The 22,298-nt window shown below is 41.3% G+C and overlaps 1 protein-coding gene across 17 annotated transcripts in view; it reads left to right on the top strand.

Annotated features, from left to right (window-relative positions):
* Window positions 1-22,298, top strand: part of LOC105463142 (sorting nexin 24) — a 194,363-nt gene that overhangs the window by 62,759 nt on the left and 109,306 nt on the right. Inside the window, exons 1-3 of one of the 17 annotated variants that reach the window (XR_011624723.1) lie at window positions 19,465-19,522; window positions 21,139-21,260; window positions 22,113-22,233. The exons of 13 other annotated variants lie outside the window; for them this stretch is intronic. The gene's annotated coding sequence lies outside the window, so the exon portion shown is untranslated. Of the gene's footprint in view, window positions 1-19,464; window positions 19,523-21,138; window positions 21,261-22,112; window positions 22,234-22,298 lie in introns of those variants that run through there. 3 more of the 17 variants (XR_011624720.1, XR_011624721.1, XR_003013838.2) reach the window with 3 other exon arrangements.

Below are 22,298 nucleotides of genomic sequence, written 5' to 3'. Positions count from 1 at the left end.
TATAGAAAACATAACTGAAGGCCTGGTGTAGTGGCTCACACCTGTAATCCCAGTGTTTTGGGAGGCCAAGACAAGAGTATCTGCTTAAGGCTAGGAGTTTGAGACCAGCCTGGGCAGTGTAGTAAGACCCCATCTCTACAAAAAATATAAAAAATTGGCCAGGTATGGTGGCACACACCTATAGTCCCAGCTGCTTGGGAGGCTGAGGTGGAAGGATTGCTTGAGCCTGCGAGGTCAAGGCTGCAGTGAGCTGAGATCATACTACTACACTCCAGCCTGGGCGACAGAGTGAAACTTCAGTTTCCAAAAATAAAAAAAAGAAAGAAAACAACTAGGGAAAGGATAAAATGTTTTTAAAGAACTAAGAGCCAAAAATTTATTCAGTTATCATTCTAAGTAATGTTCCTTTTTCAGAGGCAAAAATGATTTATATCTCTTGAAAAGGCAAAATATGGCTGGGTGTGGTGACTTGCACCTGTAATCCCAGCACTTTGGGAGGCCGAGGCAGGTAGATCACTTGAGGTCAGGAATTCAAGACCAACCTGGCCAACATGGTGAAACCCTGTCTCTAGTAAAAATACAAAAATTAGCCGGGTGTGGTGGCGCATGCCTGTAATCCCAGCAACTCAGGATGCTGAGGCAGGAGAATTGCTTGAACTCGAAAGGCGGAGGTGGCAGTGAGCCAAGATTGCACCATTGTGCTCCAGCCTGGGTGACAAGAGCAAAACTCCATCCCCCCCCCAAAAAAAAAGCAAAATATTGCTAGTATTTATGATGAAGAACTATTGCATCATACCTAGGTTTTGGATCTCTTGAAATATAGCTTGTTTTCTTTTTATTAAGTATTTATTTGTTTCTACTTTATGCGTTGATGGTGGGGGACAATAAGGAGAATGTAGAAGATTTATAAAATGCAGTATCTTTCTTGAAATTTATAGGCTACATGAAGAGATAGCAGTTAAACAACAATGAAAACAAGGGTATGGTTAGGGACAAAACACAAAGATATAATAAATATTCTAGGAATTTAGGAATGATGAGCCAGGTCCAGCGGGACTGGTATGCAGGAGGTATTTGGTTATCCCATTTATTGCCTAAGTCCTGGACACTGTTGCCCTGCTGCTCCCTTTGTTCCATACACTTGCTCCCATTGAAGGTTTACTTGGCTCCTCACTCTTTTGACTTTTGTCTCCTGTCATTGCCCCCTTAGACTTTACAGATTCATCTTACAGGATCTTGACCCTCCATTCTCTCCTTTGGATGTATCATACACACATGTTCTACCTGACCTTGGCCTTAAGGTAATACCAGAGGTGCCCGGTAGATGCCTGGTCCTAGGGTCCTCCTCCACAGCTGCCCATTTGGAATCACTCTGCTCTGACTTGCTTCTTACTGGGTGTCTGCCCCTGGACATCCTGTAGTAGAACATCCTAATTTTGGGATGTCCCAAAACTGATTGCATTATCTCCATTCCATCTTTCTCTTCCATAAACAAACAATATTCTTTTGTCTTCTATATCTTTATGAGTCTGAGCCTGAGCTTCACTATCTGCCCAGTTTCCCAACATAAAACAGGAGAACAGTCATTGTCTGTCCCTCATCTGGGCATTCGGCTCTTCACCTGTAATGTCTGTGGCCTCTGGCCCCTGCTCACACTCCTCCTTGTTCACCCTCCTTCCCTGTGTACTCATGGTGGAAGTGCCACTCACTCTTCTCATAGGCTCTCTCCTGCTGTGTCTCTCCATACCTCTTTTGAGTTTGCCTTTCTGAATATTTCTACTGCCTCTTGGCTCTCTATAGCCTGCAGGTCAGACTTGTAGGTGTAGTGTAGTGCTGAACCCCTTTCGATTCCAGTGGGGATGGCACCAGGTTCAAGAGGCTGAAGAAGAGATGCAGAGCCAACAAAGGAGACATGGGGTTTTATTGTTTACATACAGGGGAAATGAAAGAGGACCAGGGAAGATAACCACACAGCCCAGTGCAGGGAGCTGGGCAGGAAAACCACAACCACTTGCAAAAAGCATGCAGTTTATATAGCATTTCCACTTAACACCTCCCCTCTAACAATCTCCACCTGGCAATCTTCATTCCACATGAAACTCAGGGCCTCAATTCTCTGTACACCTTATGTTCTATGGGAGGGGATGGGGGCTCAGATGTTCCTTACAGACAAGGAACAGAATCTTCGTATTGGCCACTACTGGATTCCCTAGCCCAGTACACACATTCAGGTGTGTGTGCTATACAGGGTCATCCTCAGGGTGACCCTGTCATGCTTAAGTTATTGCTATCAGATGTATTTACCATGCATATGGTTAAAAAGAGCCCTTTCCCCGTCTTGTCCCAGCTTACCTCTTTAACCTTCTTTTAGCCAGTTCAATTCCCCTCCTTTTGATGACTGTCTTCCCCCAGACTCAACCAAGTTTCAACTCATATTAGTCTGCCATTGTTGCACAGATATATCATTGCAATTCTGGAACTGTATCTTTCTACTTATTGTTCCCTAGACTTGAGGCATCCCCAGCCTCTTCAGTCTCATTTTCACCCTGTACACAGAGAACCCAATACTCCACTCAGACACATGCATTTCTGTGAATCATTGCCTAAATGTCCCAGACATTGGTGGTTGCACTCTCCTTTGCACTTTTTTTTTTTTTTTTTTTTGGATACAGGGTCTTAGTCTGTCACCCAGGCTGGAGTGCAGTGGCATGATTATGGCTCACTGCAGCCTTGACTTCCCCAGGCTCAGATGATCCTCCCACCTCGGACTCCCTAGTCACTGGGACAACAGGCATGCGCCACCACACCTGGCTAATTTTTGTATTTTTTTTTTTTTTTTTTAATAGAGACAGGGTTTCTCCATGTTGCCCAAGCTGGTCTTGAACTCCTGGGCTCAAGTGATCCACTTGCCTCAGGCTTTCAAGGTTTTAGGATTACAGGCCTGAGCCACAGTACCTAGCCTCCTCTGCACTTTTAATGTACCATGTTTATGTTCTTTTATATGAACTTTTGCACTGTGTTTTGGCCAGTGAATAGGTCTTTCCCTCCACTGGTCTGTGAAGTCTGACTGACCTGCAAATCATGCTTTATGCATCTAATTATCTCCTGTGGACTGAGCACCTGCGCACTGCTCAGCTCATCTTTGTTGCATGAATGAAGGCCCATGTTGAATGGAGTTTTAAAACCTGGAAAGTTTTTGCCATGTGCTTAATGCTGAGTTTTGTTTCCTAATTAACCTGAAGTTTTGGTTTACTGTGGTGTATCTATTCCATGCTCCTGTAATTTAAAGCATAATTGCTGCATGAATCTGTTTGAGAAGGGTATGTTTGAAGCTTTGATACATTTTTATACTTTCGATAAGCTTTTGATACATTTATGATGTAACAAAGCCCTTCTATTGGTGGATTCCTTTCTAATTAAAATACTCTATTTACAGATTTGTTCTAAGTCTCTTCCTAGGTACACAATATGTTCCAGTAATTACATTAAATGATACATAAATATAATGCATATTAATATTAAAAACATAAATGTGTGTTATATCTAATTGGTCCTATAGTTAAATGGCATAGTAAGGACAGGAGACCTTATATTTTTTTTGCGGCTGTATAAATTCTTGGGTTCTGTGGGTTAAGTTTAACATAGTTTTAGACCCTAGAGCAAGAGAAGCTTGAGAATGATAGATTGTTGAAGTAAAGCAGTTACCCAGCGGAATACCTAGTCTTTTTTTTTTTTTTTTTTTGAGACAGAGTTTCACTCTTATTGCCCAGGCTGGAGTGCAATGGCGCAATCTCAGCTCGCTGCAACCTCTGCCCCCTGAGTTCAAGGGATTCTCCTGCCTCAGCCTCCCAAGTAGCTAGGATTACAGACATGCACCACCACACCCTGCTAATTTTTGTATTTCTAGTAGAGACAAGGTTTCTCCATGTTGACCAGGCTGGTCTCAAACTCCCAACCTCAGGTGATCCGCCGGCCTCGGCCTCCCAAAGTGCTGGGATTACAGGTGTGAGCCACCACTTCCAGCCTTTTTATCTTTTTTTTTAATTATTATTTTCTTTGTTTATATCTAGTCTTTTAAAAATTATTTTTAAATTATTTTAAGTTCTTTAAATGTCTAGCCTTTTCTACAAATCTATAATTACATGATCCCAGTATTTAAAAATGTTTCTTATAGTTACAGCTTTTTCTGTATTTTATAGACTCATTAATAATTTACATGATCATCAGATAATTCAGCTTAATATGTCTTATGCTATTCAGTATGCTGTTAAAGTTAACTCTGGCCAAAGGAACATGTCAACTAAGAAAACTAGACGTTTCACATTAATAATAAATCTGAGATTAATTGTTCTTTTGGCTTTCACTTAAACTCCATGGAGTTTAACTGGAAAAAAAAAATGCCACCACTTTAGACCCATGTGAAAGGAAGACAGCCTGATGCTCGAGACCTGTTTGGAGCAGCCATCTAGCATTGCCCCACTCATGAGCCACCACACACAGTCAGCTTCTAGCAGGCCTGGTGTGGGTGTTGTTTCCCAGGAGACATTTTAAGTAAATGTATAAGAACATAGATGTGTCCATTCAGAAAAGTTCTTCCAAGTCTTTAATGTCCTCCGTGAAAGTATGTTAGAATGTATTGTGTTTTTATAACCCACACTCCAGCTGTGTAGATGTGAAACAAGACTAAATAGGCATATTTGACTTTACAGGTTTTGTGGGTGGGGTGCGGGGGGTAGGTAAGCATCCTGATTCCATCTGAGGTTATCAGCTACGGGTAGAGAATGGAGTGAAGTGGGAGACTGGGTGGTGGGAGGAGGGAAGGGGTATGTGGGACAATTAGTATCTGACAGTTGGGTTCATTCTATCAGCACACCCTGAGAGGTCCCGTCACTCCTGAGCAGAAGCCTGTGATTTTGGGTCTTCACTGTATTGATCATAGGTGGCCTGCCTCAGCCACTCATTCAGGAGGCTTAGGAAATACAGGCACTACTGCTTAACTGCATCCAAAAAATTTATACAGGTTGAGCATCCCAAATTCAAAACTTTTTGAGTGCTAACATGATGCTCAAAGGAAATGCTCACTGGAGTATTTCGGATTTCAGATTTTCAAATTTGGGATGCTCAACCAGTAAGTATGATACAAATACTAAATCTGGAACACTTCTGGTCCCAAGCAATTCGGATAAAGGATATTCAGCCTGTAATAACCCTAGCAACACCTGATTGGAGATCTGTCCAGACTTCCTAAGCACTAGTTCAAGATCCTCCTCTCTTTCCAACTCAGGTATAACTTCCATCTGTAAGAGCAGGTTTATAATTATAGGTTGCAGATTTAGAGATACTACTTGGGAACTCAAATTTAAATGATTTTCACCTGACCCTGACCGTTTACTACCTTCCTGGTTGAACTCAGTCTTACCAGGTTTATAGTAATCCATTGAGTTGTGGATGTCTCAGGATTAATCATTCAGCCACAGTTAAGTACCTACTATCTGGTAAAGTCTTAAATAGACCCTGGAGACAGAATAACAGCCAAGAGTCAGGTGGAGGATGTGTATATCAATAAATACATATAAAACAACCACTGGCACTTCAGGTATATGCGGAGGCCTCTAAGACCACAGAACCTGCAGGTAGTGAAGTGTTCCTCTGCATTCCTAGGGTGACCATACAACTTGGCATCCAAACTGAAATGTTTTTGAAAGTACAAAGTGGTAGTATTGAGATTTGTGCTGCGATAACAGCAGTAGACTTGGGCTGTCTGGGAACAGCCAGGGCGGTGGTCACCTCTCCACTTAGCACCCCATACCTGGCTCACTCTGGGTTTCGACCATGCTGCCCTCCTGTCTGTCACTGTACAGACACCTTACAAGATTGTGTTTAATGGTTGTCGTGTGCCTTATTGTGAGTATGGCATAGTGGGTCTGATTTGAATCAATTTTTTTGTTTCCAGATAGGCCTACAACAGAAAGTGTACGAAGTGAAAGTATTTGGAACTTGACATGCATAATCTCATTTACTTCTCAGAGCAGTTCTTTAGGGTTTATGTGCTGTTGGTATTTCCTTTTTGAGTGAAGTTTTGCCCTTGTTTGCCCAGGCTGGAGTGCAGTGGCGTGATCTCACTGCAACCTCTGCCTCCCAGTTCAAGTGATTCTTGTGCCTCAGCCTCCTGAGTAGCTAGGGTTACAGGCACACACCACCATTCCCGGTTAATTTTGTATGTTTAGTAGAGATGGGGTTTCACCATGTTGCCCAGGCTGGTCTTGAACTCCTGACCTCAGGTGATCCGCCTGCCTCGGCCTCCCAAAGTGCTCACAAGCATGAGCCACTGCGCCTGGCCTACAGTATTTCTTTTTACAGTTGAGAGGACAGTGAGGCACACAGAGGTGAAGTAACTTGCCGGGGCTGCACAGTAAGCAGCAGGAGCGGGATTGGAGCAGAGCCCCAGCTGCGTGACTCTAGCCCCTGCTCATGCAGCTTCCTCTGCTTGTGTTCTCTGGGTTTGGCTACAGGCCACCAGTGCCACAGGAGATGATTTAAGTGGTGCCTAGACATTGAATAACATTGACTCAAAAAGGAGAACGTTATTCCCTTTTCACTTATCTTTTAATCCTATGTCATTTTCTCCACCACCCTAAACAATTCTCCAAGAACTTTAACTTGGCTTTACTTTGCTAATCTCTCTAAGGAAGAAGGAGTAACTTCAGGCTCCAAACCTTAAACAAGAAATGTAATTTTAAAATGAGTATTTCACTTTTATACTCACTTTCTATTTATAGCAAGCGATACTGGCTTCTCATATCTACTTGTGACATAAAGTTTTCTTTAAATCTTATTGAAGTAAAAAGTCTATTAGAAAAAAAATCAAGTCCAGATAGGATGCAGATGTGGCTGAGTTGTGACGGTAGTGTGGGAATTTGTAATTTGGAGGAACACTCCCTCCTCAAGGGAGGAATTAAAGAGTAGAGATAAAAGCCAGACAGCCCTCAGGGTAAAGTTTTAGCATTCTTTCACCTAGGAATCAGGGGGCTGGCAATTCTGTCCCATTTGCTGCCTTTTCCTTTTCTTCTGTTTGAGAAGTCACATGGCAAAATATTAAGAGTCTGTCTGACTTAATGATCTCTATTCCAGACATGTACTAATTTATAATTTTGCGGTCATTTATCTACACTGGCAATGGAAATGGGAAGTAGTTGAAATTGTTATCTTTATAACTGAAGGGAACAATTTGTATGCAGCGGGGCTTAATCTGGTATCTTAGTTCTTAGAAACACCTAAATTCTCCTGTTTATAAGTAAAATTCAACTGTATCTCAAGTTATCAATTTTTATTTTCCTGACAATGGCACAAGAATTAAAAATCTATTGAAACTTCTTAACACTGTGATATAAAATTTTAACTTAAAAGTATAACTGGGCAGTTACAACTCACTGAATGGTAATTTTTTTTTTTTTTTTCATTTTAAGGACAGCACAATTAGATTTTGGTAAGATTGAGACTTCAGTGTCTTCTGGTATATTTGTCAGGACAGATTCACGAGTAGTTTGCAAGTGTTCATGAACAAATCAGGTTAGTAATACATTGAAACCAGCACAAATAGATTGTCCTCATCACTGCATAGACAAAACAGTCAGGAGATGGGTTTGGTGCTGTAAGCACAAGTGGCATGATATAATGAAGTTGTATTCCATTAAGCTCTTGTGTACGGGGAGCAAAATGTCATCACCTGAATGTGGCTGCATTTCTGTGATACAACCTCATCTGTTCCGTCAACTAGTTTTGCTCTGATCAATAAGCAGTTTTCTGTGGCCTTTCACTGCTGTCAGATGTCATTGAGTGATGTAAATGCACGTCAGAAACTAGAAACTTGACAGCTCACCCAGAGAGGGAAGGGAGAGAGGAGAGGGAAATCACTACAATAGACATGGTTGACAGCTGACATCTCCTCAGGGTAACTGATTGGATACTGTAGCAGCCGGCACTTTTCCCATATAAACTCGAAGAAAAATGATCCTGTTATGTGTAAAATACAGTGCAGATGTTTTAAAATAACTTAAGGGAAAAATTATTCTTGTAAACTGTAGCATAGTGACTATATAGATTGTATAAAATATAAAAAATAATTAGTTGCTGTTAGTTTTTGAGTAAGAACAATTAAGGCAGATGAAAATATTGTATTTCTACCCATTTTTCCCAACACGCACTGCCAGAACTATAATTAGGAAAGTTTGTCAGTAAAGAAAGAAATGTAGCCTTAAAGACATTTATTATAACAGTATTCATGCAATAGAATATTATGTAGCAGTAAAAGGAAGAAGAGGACTGTTTTTATGTCCTGATATGGGAAGATCGTCAGGGTCTACTGCTGAGTGAAAAAGCAAGAGGTGGAACAGAATGTCCTATGCTGCCTTTTGTGTTGAAGGGAAGGACTTAAGACTGACTCTGTTCAAATGTGCATGTAGCAACGCTGAAAGGATCTTATGGTAAGCACTTGAGTGGGGAGTGAAGCGTTGGGACTTGCCCTAAGAAAGGTTGTGATTGTGAGACCGACTTCACTGTGTATCTTTTTTTTTCTTTTTAAACCATATGACTGTATTACCTATTCAAGATACTGTTATAAAAAGGCATGCATTTATTCCACATGTGATAACTTGATGAAAAATGTAGCATTGTTACATTAACAAGGGACTCACAGTCTCAGAGTACTCTGGTTAGACTCTTCATTACCAAAGCTAAAAAGGCATTCAGATATGTTAGAATGAGGGGTTTTGCAATCTCATTAAATGCTAGTTTAAATGATTTTATTGTCATTGATTAAGATTCAGGGACACTTAGACATAGTACCTATTGCTTAGTCTATGTCAGATACCATACTCTGCTTTATAAATGTTAACTTATTTAAGTCCTCACGGAGTAAGTGTTACTGTCTCTAATTAACATGTGGAAAAACAGATGCTCAAAGAGTTTAAAACCTTACTGTAGGTCATACAGCCAGTATGTGGGAAAGCTGGAATTTGAATCTAGGTTTTCAGTCTCCAAAGATAAGTCCAGGGTCTGAGTATTAGAGTGGAAAGAGCTGTAACTGACAGGAACAAGCACCCAAGCATGTGTATACCTGTGAGGACAGCTGCCTTAACCTGGCCGTGCCGTGAAGAGTAGAGGGCAGTGTTAAATCCCTGGAGTGGTTCAGCACTGCCAGGCTTACCTATTAAGATGACTTCTTGGCACCATCGGCGTTTCTTTATAGCTCCCATTTTAGTCAGTTATGTGCTTACCATTGGCCTATCTGTCTATCCCTGAGGTTTTCATGGGGCAGAAACCGTGTCTCTTTTGCTGCCCACTCAGCCCCAGCTCAGAGTCTGATGCAGGGAAGGTGCTTAATAAATACTTGCCGAAGGAATGCACCATTACTACAGGCAGATCTTGTAGTAATGACAAGATTACATTTCACTGGTGTGGTTATCTTTCACAAACTACCTAATGGAATGATTCTTTGTAGTGCATGCTTTTCACTAATGAGGAATGCAACTTTGAAGCCAGAGTAGATTGAGAGCTTGTAGGTTCAAGGCAGAAAGACATCAGTTTATTCTATAAATAGTGAACCATCACTTTACTATTATGAGTAAAATGGTAAAAGAAGAAGATTAGGAAGTTAAGAAGTTAAGACAATCACCAGAGATAAAGTTTACTTGGGGAAACATCATTGAAAAAAATCCAGTAGAACAAAGTTGCATTAGGACTTTAATCCTACCACTGTGGTGTTCAGGGTTTGTACGCTTTGCTGTGTGTCAGGACGTCTTGAGACCTCAGCTCTCTAAGGCTAATCCGTTGGTCTACAGCCCAAGCTATTCTCTGTTCACAACCACCCCCTTCTCTACTGCCTTTTGTTTTCATTTTTACTTTTGAAATTCTTTTCCTCTTCATTTCAGGACCAATGTTATTAGAATATAGGGAATAGTTCAAAATTAGGGTCATCCCTACTGCTCCTCCAAAGGCCCAGCCTGAGGAAAGACAGGCTTTGATGAGTGAGTTGAGAGAAGGAATTTAGGTGCGGATGTGGCTCTTTTAAAAATGAAGGCTCTGGGTTGGATGATGTCTGACCACTTTTCCTTTGGTCCAGTTGAGGTGGAGGTGGGAGGAAATGCTACTAACAGATGCAAGTTGAGTATCCCTTATCCAAAATGCCTGGGACCAGAAATGTTTCAGATTTCAGGGTTTTTTAGACTTTGGAATATTTGCATTATACTTAGTGGCCGAGTGCCCCAAATCTGAAAATATGAAATCTGAAATGGTCTCAACTGTTATACCAAGTGCTGTTAACTCCACCACCTAATCATCTTTTAAAATTTGCCCACTTTCATCTTCTCCATCTCCATCATCACTCTCCCTCCCATTGCCCTGTCATCTCACCCTGGACTGCTATAATAACTTTCTACTCCATTTTCCCTATTCACCCTGAGCTCTCTAGAATTCATCATTTTGCAATCAGAAATTTTTTTTTTTTTTTTTTGAGACGGAGTCTCGCTGTGTCGCCCAGGCTGGAGTGCAGTGGCCGGATCTCAGCTCACTGCAAGCTCTGCCTCCCGGGTTTTTACGCCATTCTCCTGCCTCAGCCTCCCGAGTAGCCGGGACTACAGGCGCCCGCCACCTCGCCCGGCTAGTTTTTTGTATTTTTTAGTAGAGACGGGGTTTCACCGTGTTAGCCAGGATGGTCTCGAACTCCTGACCTCGTGATCCGCCCGTCTCGGCCTCCCAAAGTACTGGGATTACAGGCTTGAGCCACCGCGCCCGGCCCAGAAATATTTTTCATGGCCAGGTACTGTGGTTCATTCCTGTAAGCCCAGCAACTTGGCAGGCTGAGATAGGGTGATTGCTTTAGCCCAGGAGTCTGAGACCAGCCTGGGCAACATAGCAAGTCCCCATCTCTACAAAAGAGAAAATAAATTAGCCAGGCCTGATGATGTGCACCTGTAATCCCAGCTACTCAGGAGGCTGAGGTGGGAGGATTGCTTGAGCTCACGAGTTGGAGGCTGCAGTGAGCTACGATTAAGTCACCATAGTCTAGCCTGGGCAACAAAGCAGTTGTCTCTTAAAGAAATTTTTTTTTTTCATAGTGCACATCTGATCATGTCAGCTCCCACTTAAAAATCATTGAGTGGCTTCTCCTTTCTTGTAAGGTAAAGGCTGGTCTTTAGTGTGGCCTGTGAGGCCCTCAGTGTGGTCTGCTCTCTGCCTACCTTAGCCGCTCTGGAGCCCTCCTGTGCCCTGAGCTCCAGTCCCACAGTCTCAGTTCCTCAGGTAATCTGTTTCTTTTGTTAAACTGACCTTTCCTCTTTGTCTTGTCCTCATATCCACCATCAACTTCCCCCAGGGTTCAGGCCTGTTTCATCATGGTCTCCTCAGAGATTTAGCCCTGACTGGGCTCTCCCGTTTCATGCCCTCTCAGTAGTCTATCTTCCCCTCATAGCATGGCGAAGATGATTCATTGTGCCCTTAGTTCACTGAATTCCCATCCTGTAGCACATGTTTACACATAAAAGTGATCAATAATTTTTCAGTGAATAAATAAAGTAACCTGAGCCAGAAGTGAGAGTAAATGATCTATCCAAGATAGCATGGCCACTTAATATCAGAATTAAGACAAAACACACAGACTTTCCACTGTATCTGGTTTTTGTTTCATTATTAGTAGTCTGGGTCTGCATGGGAGACTTGTTCATTCTGATTGCATGAGGAAAATGTGCTTTTGACTCTGTTTCCAGGGAGACCTGGATCTCTGCTTTTTGTTTCCAGCCCTTCTGTGGAGTTGGTTCCTTCTAGTACATTTCCTTGGCCCCCTCTTAAGGTTTATCCTGGGGGGCCTGCTTTGTTCCATTGGCATCATAAAGCTAGAAGTTGAATGTTTCTCACTTTTCTTAATTCTTTAAAGTGACTGTTTCGGATTTCGTGTTTATAATATTTTTTGCTTTTTTATCTTAGATGATTTTATTCTGAGCCTTGATCCTGATGCTTCCTTACCAAATACTTTAAGCTTGAACAGTGCATTTGGGACCTTTATTTTTAACATTCTACATCCCAAATTCTGTGTTTGTTATTTCCATGGCTGATGACACCCCTGCCCTTACTGACTCACTTTAAAGGAAGAGGCTGTTTACTTAACAGTGGTGTGTTGTCTGTTTTCCCAAAATACAATCTCTGACCAGAGTCTGGGTTGAGTGGTAATCTTCCTTTACATAAGCTGCTTGGAAACTGTCAATTCAGCCTTATCTGGGGGGTGATTTGGGATGTGGGCTCATTATGCTTGCATGGCATACTCCGTCATGGTCTTCTTTCTGAGCTCTAGACTGTTCAGAAAACTTCCTAGCTGGCTTTAATTCTGTTATTGAGATCTAGAAAACCTCACTACATTCCTTCTACTCATTTGTGCTGAAAGTATTTAAAGACTGGGCTGGGCGTGGTGGCTCATGCCTGTAATCCCAGCACTTTGGGAGGCCGAGGGGGACGGATCACGAGGTCAAGGGATCGAGACCATTCTGGCCAACATGGGGAAACCCCATCTCCACTAAAAATACAAAAATTAGCTGGGTGTGGTGGTGTGCACCTGTAGTCGAGAGGCTAAGGCAGGAGAATAGCTTGAACCCGGGAGGTGGAGGTTGCAGTGAGCCGAGATTGTGCCACTGCACTCCAGCCTGGCAACAGAGTGAGACTTCATCTCAAAAAAAAAAAAAAAAAAAAAAAAAGACTGCTCCTCAACATCTCTCCTTGCTTCTCAAATGCCAAAGGGGAAGCCCTATGGCCTTGCTCTGGCTTCTCCATGGAAAAGACTCTATCTCATTTGACAATGAACTTCTTGAAATATGGCATCCAAACATGATTCTGTGTGGACCTGGTATACAGGTTTTTCACTTCTTTATGGAACCAAAAGAATAAACATGTTGTTTGCTTGCCTGGTTCTGTTCCCCACTTCTCCCCTTTTTCACATTCAGTTGTCAAACATTCAAGAAGGAGGACCTGAAGAAAGCCACTGTGGTTTGGTTTTAAGTTTGCAGCTATATCTTCAAATTGTGGTGGTGATGATACGCATCATAAAATTTTAGGCCTTTGTGTAAGGACCCTGCCCAAAATCTGTTAGCACAGAAATCATAAAGCTGCATTCTTCATCTGTCAACTAAGTAAATATAAGATAGAATTATAAGTGGGTGCTCTAGCTTCATGGTGTTCAAGGTAAATAGTAGGTACTATTTAAAATAATTCTGGCCAGGCGCGGTGGCTCACACCTGTAATCCCAGCATTTTGGGAGGCTGAGATGGGTGGATCACGAGGTCAGGAGATCTAGACCATCCTGGCTAACATGGTGAAACCCCATCTCTACTAAAAATACAAAAAATTAGCCAGGCATGGTGGCGGGTGCCTGTAGTCCCAGCTACTCGGGAGGCTGAGGCAGGAGAATGGCATGAACCCGGGAGGCAGAGCTTGCAGTGAGCCGAGATTGTGCCACTGCACTCCAGCCTGGGTGACAGAGCGAGACTCCGTCTCAAAAAATAATAAATAAATAAATAAATAAACAAACAAAACAAAATAAAATAATGCCAACAGGCTGGGCCTGGTGGTTCCCACCTGTAATCCTAGAAATTTGGGAGGCCGAGGTGGGCAGATCACCGGAGGTCAGGAGTCATATTGGGGTTAGAGCTTCACCATATGAATTGGGAGGTGGTGGTGATGGGGTGCATGGTTCAGATTATAACAGGGCAGTGGACCCCATACACAGAGTTTGTTCTTTGCCCAGGACCATTGTTAAGTGATCATATAATGAATACTCTCCTATTTGCCTGTAGTTTGAAGGCCAAATTATATAATTTGGATGGCTACCAAGGGAGTTACACCCCCCGTTTACATGTACAGCTATTCCTTAGGACTTTTGGAAAGATAATTTACTTTATAACATTGGGTTATATTATATTACCCAATGTTATTTCTTCATAAGTAATCATATTTACTTGTCTTTTCTTCTTTAGTAAGTTTTAAGCCTGTTGAAGCCTGTTGAAGCTGTGGATTAGAATTTGTATAATACCTTACTCTGTCCTGTGTCTAGTACAGAGCCTAGCATAGATTGGGAATTTAATAAATAATTTATAGACTTTTAGAGCTCAAAGAGTATGTGGTGATGATCTAATTTAACATTCTCATATTTATTGATAGAACAAAAAAAGAGATGCAGACAAGTTAGGTGGTTTACCAAAGTCACAGAGTCCTGAGAAAGAACAGAATGTGGCCTTTATGAAATGTAGTTTTCTACTCTTTACAACATACTGCACCGCCTTTGAATAAAGTTTAAATGAGGGCTAAAATGTGATTTAAGAGGGGATTCCCTATATGCTGTCTCTTAAACATGTCTCCCCATATACAAATTTAAGCGTGTATATGTCTAATCTATATGAAAATTTATTTTATGCTCTTAGTGCAATTACAACTTTTTGTCGCTTATTAAGACTTCAGAGATACAAACCAGTAGCTCAGTAATTGCTTTCTTGAATCTGCCTTTAATAATTACATTTAGTAAAGCTGTATCGAAAATTAGAAAGGCAGAGACTAATGGAAAACTAGATTTTTCACCAAATTAGAAAGCAAGACAATCCATATATTGACAACACTTCAAGTTGAAACAGATCAGGAAAACTGTTTTGGACTGTTTGTGCAAAGAGGCAAACCTGGCCCTGATGGGCAATGGCGTCCGTGTTTTATGGAAGCAGAGAAACTCTAAGAGATTTCATGTAAATCGGCATATTGGGAAGAGAGAGTCCAGGTCTGATTTAGATAAAGTCATTTGAATCTTTTAAAGCCTGGAATTTCTCCTTGGTACTAGCAAAGAAGTAGAATATAAAGAATTGTGTTAATGAAGTGGAAATATCTTTGAATAAAAAAAAAGTACAAAACTCATTTAGGGGTCATATCTTGCAGTCAGAAAGAAATGTGTGCAGGAAAATTGTAGTAGTTTCTGTAGTAGTTGATGTGGTGTTTTGACTTTATAGCCAGAAAAATTAGTCATTTTAGTTTGTTTTTTGCATTTTAGAAAGCATATTAAAAAGATCCCAATGGTGGATTAACTCAGGATTTTTTACATATTAGGAAAATAATTAAAACTAAAATATAATTACATTAATTGAAATAAACAAACAACACTGATGCCTCTTATTCACCTGTCAGAGACAGTGTGTTTTTGCACAGTAAGCCAGGAGACAGGCCAGGTAGCCTGCTGATACACCAGCTTCCCTCCCAAACCAGATGCTGGCTACACAGTTCACATGCATCAGGGCCCAACAAACTTCCCATACTGTGGAGGCACAGGGTTATAACAACTTTAGAAAAATGCCTTTAAAAGGGCCCAATGTATTTGTCACATTATCATGGATAGCTGAATTGTTCTAATAGTGTCCTGTTGAGCAAGTTCATCCTTTCCTAAGAATGAGGGCAGGTGTTTGCTTACAACGTTTAGACGTAGGATAGTTTATGTGTCTCTCCAAGGCAAGAGGAAACATCTAGAAAGTAGAAAATTCAGATAGACAGTCATGTACAGACTTGATTGTCTTCTTTTTCAGGTCAAGGGAGAGAGAGGTGTGAAAAGTTTGGAAAAGCCAGTAGGATGATAAGGCATGTGAAATGAGCAGAGGCCATGTGGTCAAGCCTTTTTGAGAACTGTTGTCTGGCCAGATTAACTTGGAGTTTAAATTTGTTAGAGCTCTCTGATTTCACCATCAGAAATTACACAAAGGATGGAGAAGTAGGGTAGCATAAGTCAAGTAGAGGATAGGGTTATCCTGCCTTGAGAAGTGAATTTGCTGTTTGGTAAGAAAGATATGGACTAAGACAACAGAATCTGATCCTGGAAATATTATTTTGAATGGTACAGTAAGCATGCATGGTTCATTATGAATGAGTTAGCATTTGTTTATCCTGCACAGTATATAAAGTGTGGCACACAGTATGTGTATATGGCACCATCTCTACCTTACAGTGGAGTTGCAGAGCCATATACATGACAAAGCAATACACAGTTGTTATATACAAGTAGAATGCTAAGACTCTAGAAAACAATCTGGTCAACCCCCTCAAGTCCCCGAATGTTCTAGATGATGAACAGCCATAGAGCTGAGAAGTGATTTTCCTGTCTACATGGCTAATAAGTGTCAAAGAGGGATCTGGAACTCAGGTTTCTGCTTCACAGATATTTTTTCTAATTATAGAATGTTTTCACTCAAAAATTTAAAAAATGAGATATACATGTTCAATGCAGAAAAGTTGAGGGGAAAACATGAAATGTGCAAATAGGAAAAATTATGCATAATCCCTCTTAAACATTAACATTTTTTTCTTTTTAGTAGAGACAGTATCTCACTGTGCTTCCCAGTCTCAAACTCCTAATCTCAAGTGATTTTCCTGCCTCAGCCTCCCAAAATGCTAGGATTACAGGCATGAGCCACCATGCCCAGTCAACATTGACATTTTTTTCTCCTAGCATTTTTGGTAAATAATATATATACACATACACACACACACATCACTATTATGCACATATATTTACTAAATAAAAATGTACTCTCTGTAGGCTGGTTTTTTTTTTTTTTTTTTTTTTTTTTTAAATTTTAACAAAAGCATATCTTTCCTACTCTCCGCTGTGTTTCAGTTGGATGTACTATTTATCCCTGAGGGCCCAGCAGCTTGCCTCTCTGAAATGTTCTTACATGTCCATATTTGACACTGAGAATTTTAGTTTGTAAAAGGATAGCTTTGGCAAAGCCATGGTAAGGGATAAAGGGGTTGGTCACCTAGAGAGCAAATATTTGGAAAATAAAGGCACTAATCGTGGTTGGAGGTGTTAGTTCCTTATCTTGTGAACCATTTTTAGGAGCCCAGGAAAGGTCTTACTCAAAAGTTTCTTTTAAGTCTATGTGTCCTGACTTGTGGAAAAATGCTTGGCAGAAGATCCACAGCTGTACTGTCTCTGTAAAGAAACCCTATGGAGGGAAAGAAAAAAAAAAAAATCACATCCAGGTGATGTAGGGGATTTAGTTTTGAAAGTCTAATATGTGAAACCTAGATGTAAGACTTGAAAAAAAGATTTCTTCCTACATTGGTAGCGATGTAAGAGTTTTCAGATGTTGGATGCTTTAGATTTAGCTCAGGCTCTTGGGAATGGCATGAATTAGAGCTTTGCGTTTTCAGTTTTTCTGTAGAGACCACATATGTCATATTACTAAGGGAAAGCAACCCATAGTAACAACAAAAACAAAACTTGCAGAATGGTTGTATTTTTGCAAGTCAACACCTTTTCTTGAATCCATTGTTCTTTCTTTAAAGCAGTCAAACAAATTACCTGATTATGATATATCATGTAAGTAGGAGAGTCTCTTTGTTTGGAGTAAAAGAAATCAATACAAGAAGCTCTTGGAATGGCCTTTTTCTCTCTCTCTCTTTAGTGGCTCCTTGTGTATGGCTTTAGAAATGCTGATTCTACATGAAGAATGACAGTGATTCATGCTGAGGCCCAGCCTTGTTAGACTCCTAACTGCTTTCTAAAAATCTTTGACAGTGTTGGTTACATGTATCTAGAAGAGGTAGTAGTTGGTTTAATATAGAAACATAGTTGTAAATTTTTCATCAGATAAATTTAGTATTTAAAGCATAGTATTTAAAGTATCAGGCATTTTTTTTGTGGGTTTTTTATTTTTATTTATTTATTTATTTATTTATTTATTTATTTTTGAGACAGGGTCTCACTCTGTCGCCCAGGCTAGAGTACAATGGTGCAATCTCGGCTCACTGCAACTTCTGCTCCCGGATTCAAGCAATTATCCTGCCTCAGCCTCCCGAGTAGCTGGGATTACAGGCGCATGCCACATTGCCAGGCTGATTTTTGTATTTTTAGTATAGACAGGGTTTCACCATGTTGGCCACACTGGTCTTGAACTCCTGACATTAGGTGATCCGCCCACCTCAGCCTCCCAAAGTGCTGGGATTACAGGCGTGAGCCGCCTCGCCCAGCATTGGGCATTTTTTTTTTAAGTAGGTTAACTTAAATTTAAAATAGGAATAAAAGCTATTCCTGGGTTCCGTGGTATAATTTCATATTTTGCAGTTGTCATTCTCTCAATGCTGCCTTCTCTGAGCAGTTTATTGAAAATTACAACCTTTCCCCTAGCGATCCTACTTTCTTTTACCTGGCTTTATTCTCCCCCTTCCCCATGCCAGGTAATCACTTTCTAAAACTTACTTTGTAAGTTTAGTTTTTATATTCATTATTTGTTTTCTGTCTCCCGTGCTGGAATGCAAATTTCATGAAGACAGAACTCTTTGTCATTTTACTTCAATGATAGACTTCAGACGCCTTGAATAGGGTCTAGCACATGGCAGGTCTAGATATCTATCTGTCTATCTGTCTATCTGTATTTTTTTAAGAAGAATTAAGCCAGGCACCATAGCTCAGTACCTGTAATCCCAGCATTTTCAGAGGCTAAGGCAAGCAGATCGCTTGAAGCCAAGAGTTCAAGACCAGCCTGGGCAACAATCAAGACCTCATCTCTACCAAAATATAAAAACTAAAAACAATTAGCCAGGCACAGTGGTATGTGCCTGTAGTCCCAGCTAATTGGGAAGCTGAGGTGGGAGTATAGCTTGAGCCCAGGAACTCAGGGCTGCAGTGAGGTGTGATTACACCACTGCACTCCAGCCTAGGCGACAAAATGAGACCCCCTCTCTAAAACAAGTAAAAACTAAAAAAAAGAAGAATCAAAATTCTGAGTTTTGAAAGAGGGCTGAGTATTCTGTGACCTTTAAGAGCTTGCTTTCTTCTTGTAAGTGGGGCTTTTAAAACCCTGAATTGATGCTCTCTGACACCTGTTCATAGAACAGAAAAAGTTTCTTTCTATGAGGAGGGCCCTTAATTGTAGTAGACTTCACAAAATGGCCTGTGTTCTTTCACAGGCACAGAGGTTGTCCCTCTCCACTTCTTCTTTTCCCATCTTTCAGAGCCCAGCGGCAGAGCTTTGAACCTGGCAGATGCTGTTCCCAAGCAACCTTCCATTCCTGGGGTCTAAAAAGGACCATAAGTTCAGCCTTGAAAGAACACAGGTGAATCTTGGATCTCATCTTCCTGATGCCCATAGAAAGGAGCCCCCGACTCATCAGGAATGAACCAAGAAATTTGCAGCCACCCGAGCTTACGCTTTACATTTCTTTTGGTTAAAAAAAATAATTATTCATCCATTCATCCATCATGTGTGTGTGAGAGAGACAGAAAACACTTTTAAAGTTTTTGATCTTTTGAATTACATAGGTTTTTAATGAGAATGTGGTATTTTTAGAAATAAGCATAGCATATCATAGTACTTCATGGTGTGTTGAAGAAATGATGGCTATTAATTGCTTTGGATTCCATTTTGATTTCTGAGAAAGCAAATAATACAGTCGTCCCCCCTTATCCTCAGGTGTTATGTTCAGAGACCTCCAGTGGATGGCTAAAACTATGGTTAGTACTAAACCTTATATGTGCTATGTTTTTTCCTATATATACACACCTGTGATAAAGTTTAATTTATAAATTAGGCACAGTAAGAGATTAACAAGAATATTATAATAACAATAAAATAAAAAATTATAACAATACACCAACATCACTTCTCCTGTGACTTGGACCATTATTAAGTCAAATAAAAGTTCCTTGAGCACAAGCACTGCAGCACTGTAACAGTTGATCTGATAACTGAGCTCCTACAGCTAGTTAAGTGACTAATGGGTGGGGATGCAGACGGTGTAAAGCTGCCAGAAAAAGGGAGGGTTCATGTGCCAGCTGCGACCAGGCAAGACACCACCATGGGACAGTGTGAGATTTCACCACTCTACTCAGTGCAATGTGCAATTTAAAACCTACAAATTGTTTATTTCTGGAATTTTTCATTTCATATTTTCAGACCATAGTTGACCATGAATAACTGAGATCACTACTATATTCAGGAGGATAATAGAATGCATTGAGCACCAGTTATGTGCCAGGCTAGGTGCTAAGGGTTTTATGTATCTTGTCTTATTTATTTACTCCATCACCAGACCTAAGAAAGTAGGCATTATCATCTCTGTTTTACATATGAGGAAACTAAGGCTCAAAGTTGATAAGCAACATCTGTAAGGAAATATAGCCAGGAAGCAGCAGATCTGGGTGTCGGGTGTGTCTAAGTCCAGACTGGTGCTCTTTCTACCATATCATGTAGCTTCTTAGAATAGCACTAATTATTAAGACTGGTAGTTTCTTACTGATAAAAGGCCTGGCCTTCCTTCTCCCTTCTCTTCCCTTCCTCTCTTCCCTTTCCCTTCCCTCCCCTTTTTCCCCTCTTTCCCTTTCGTTTCACCTCCCCTTCTCCTTCTCTTCCCTCCTCCTTCCACCCCCTCCCCCTCCCTTTTCCTCCCCTTCCCTCTTCTTCTTCCGTCCTTCTTCCCTTCCCCTTTCCTCCAGCTTCTCCATTCTTCCCCCTGCCCCTCCCATCCTCCTCCCATCCTTCTTCCCCCTTCCCATTTCCTTCCCCTCCCCCTTCCCTCTCTCTTCTTTTTCTCTCTCCTCCTCCTTCCTCCCCCTCCCCCTTCCCTCCTTCTTCTTTTTCTCTCTCCTCCTCCTTCCTCCCCCTCCCCCTTCTCCTTTTCTTCTGAGTGAAGTGGCATAATCATGGCTCACTGCAGCCTCAACCCCCTGGGCTCAAGTGATGAACGCCCTGGACTCAAGCTCCCTGGGCTCCCTCGAACTCCAGAGTAGCTGGGACCTCAGGCACGTGCCACCATACCCAGCTAATTTTTAAAAATTATTATTTGTGGAAATGAGGTCTCCCTATATTGTCCATCTGGTCTTGAAACCCTGGGCTCAAGTGATCCTCCTGCTTTGTCCTCCCAAACTGCTGGGATTAGAGATGTGAGCCACTGGCAGGCCTTGGTCTTCATTTTCATAGCTTTCGGGCTCTCATGTACAGTCTTCTTTTGACTATTTACAACTGCCTTTCTATAAGAAACCCAATCTTATATTGCATAGTCTGCTTCTATTATGTCTAACTTATTGGTTGTTCTAACAAAAATAACTCATTTTACCCTTTCCACTATTAGATTACTGAACTGGACTGAAGTTTATACATATTCTTCCCAATTTGTTGTCCAGCTGTCAACTACCTGCTCACCTTTTCTTCTCCTTCCTTATTTTTCATGGATTCAACTTGCTGTGTTGCAAGGTAATGTTTAAGGCAGTGAGGATGTTAACAGTGAACAAAAGTTCCTATCATTATGGAGCTTATAATTTATTAGACAAACAGACAGTCAGCCAACCAACAAGCAAACATTGTATGTGCGTGGTGTGTGTATGTGTGTATGTATGTTTGTGTGTGTATGTGCGCACACACCAGACCATGGTAAATGCACAGAAGAAAACTAAGCCAGGTCTGGGGATAGAGAATGATGGGAGCTAGTTGCTGTTTTAGATCAGGTGGGTAGATAACACCTCTCTGAAAAGGTGACCTGGAACAACAATTGAACAGAATGAGGGAGAAGCTTTCTAGGTAGAGAAAAAAGCATTCAAAAGCCTATTATAGGTGGCAGTGAGGAAATGTGCCTGTTATAGTTGTGGGTGAGGAGACTGGTGTGGCTGGACCAGAGTGAGTGAGAGGGAAGTAGGAAGTGAGGAAGGATCTGCCAGAGGGTTGAAAAGGGCCACTTTGGCTGCTGTGAAATACAGATTGCTGCAGGGCAGGAGTGAAGCAGGGAGACCAGCAGGGAGGTTGTAGAGTGAGAACTCAGGCCTGGGGGAAGACCCAGAGGGCAGGCACTTCAGATTTACACATGACACAAAGCTTGGCAAAACACTGGCTCATGTTTTGGAAGACAGAATCGATTTCCAGAAAAGTTTCAACAGCCTTGTCTAATATTAGAGTCAAAATTAACATGATAATATTTAATAGGTCATTATAAAGCCTAACCTCAGATCTGAAAATTGCCTGTTTAAGAACTGTTGGGGAAGACTTGGGGGTTTTGTTTGATTCCAAAGGCATCATTAGCCAACAGTGAGATATGGTTTCCAAAACATTTAGGTGAATGCAGGTTGCAGATACAGAAGCTTAAGCTAGAATCATGGGAGGTCAGGGTTCCACTGGATCTTTTGCTCATCAAGGCTCATCAGGAATCCAGGCCTCTGAATGAGCATTGACAGAGGTGAGTGCAGCAGCCCACTGTATGCATGCATTACAGGGTCAATCCCCTCTAGTAATGGAGAGAGA

The sequence above is a fragment of the Macaca nemestrina genome, chromosome 6 (assembly GCF_043159975.1).
Source record: "Macaca nemestrina isolate mMacNem1 chromosome 6, mMacNem.hap1, whole genome shotgun sequence".
In the NCBI taxonomy this organism is placed as follows: Eukaryota; Metazoa; Chordata; class Mammalia; order Primates; family Cercopithecidae; genus Macaca; species Macaca nemestrina.
The sequence above is the reverse complement of the archived record's forward strand: the minus strand, read 5'-3'. Positions and strand labels throughout refer to the sequence as shown.